The sequence below is a fragment of the Nannospalax galili genome, unplaced genomic scaffold (genome assembly GCF_000622305.1).
Source record: "Nannospalax galili isolate Female #2095 unplaced genomic scaffold, S.galili_v1.0 scaffold423, whole genome shotgun sequence".
NCBI classification, from domain to species: Eukaryota; Metazoa; Chordata; class Mammalia; order Rodentia; family Spalacidae; genus Nannospalax; species Nannospalax galili.
In genome coordinates, this window is record NW_008350949.1 from 1123098 (window position 1) to 1124446 (window position 1349).

Below are 1349 nucleotides of genomic sequence, written 5' to 3' on the forward strand. Positions count from 1 at the left end.
ATGCATTTATGTTCAAAGTCCTAGAGGGAATTGGACTGGAGGGAACATATCTCAACATAATTAAAGCCATATATAACAAACCCACAGGCAACATCATTCTAAATGGAGAAAAACTGGAAGCATTCCTCTTCAAATCAGGAACCAGAAAAGGCTGTCCACTATCTCCACTTCTCTTTACCATAGTGCTTGAAAATCTTGCAAGAGCAATAAGACAAGAGAAGGAAATTAAAGGGGTAATAATTGGAAAAGAAGAGCTCAAATTATCCCTTTTTGCAGATGATATGATAATATATCTAATGGACGCCAAAAATTCCACACGCAAACTCCTAGAATTTATTAACACATTCAGTAAAGTGGCAGGTTACAAAATCAACCTACAAAAGAAAGAACCTGAAAGAGAAGAATGGTAGGAAACAGGGCTTAATAAGGGAGATATGGATAAAAATTGGGTTAGTTTAGTAACAAACAATCAGAGAAAGAGCACATAGAAACACTCCTGTTCAAAATAGCTGCAAAAAATAAAATAAAATGTCTTGGAATAAACCTGACCAAAGACATTAAAGAGCTCTACAATGAAAATTTTAAATCTTTAAAGAATTGAGGAAGACATCAGAAGATGGAAGGACCTCCCATGTTCACGGATTGGAAGAATCAATATTGTGAAAATGACCATCCTACCAAAAGTTATTTATAGATTCGATGCAATGCCAATCAAAATCCCCATGACATTTTTCACAGAATTGGAAAAAACTATCCTAAGATTCATATGGAAGCACAAAAGACCTCGGATAGCCAAAGCAACCCTGAGCACTAAGAGCAATGCTGGGGGGATTACTATACTAGATTTTAAGCTGTATTACAGAGCTATAGTCATAAAAAAAACATGGTACTGGCACAAAATAGAACCACAGATCAACGGAACAAAATTGAAGATATAAATATGAGTAAATGCAATTTCAGCCACCTGATATTTGACAAGGGGCCAAGAACATTAACTGGAGGAAAGACAGCAGTAAATGGTGCTGGCAAAACTGGATCTCCACCTGTAGAAGAATGAAACTAAACTTCTATCTTTCCCCTTGCACAACAATCAAATCCAAATGGATCAAAGACCTCAATGTAAAGCCTGAAACTCTGAAACTGTTAGAAGAAAACATTGGGAAAAACCTACAAGATATAGGTGTAGGAAAGGATTTTTTAAACCTGACATCAATTGTTCAGGAAACAAGGGAAAGAATTAACAAATGGGACCTTGCTAAACTAAAAAGCTTCTGTACATCAAAGGAGGCAACCAGGGCACGAACAGAAAACCCACAGAATGGGAGAAAATCTTCACCAGCGACACATCT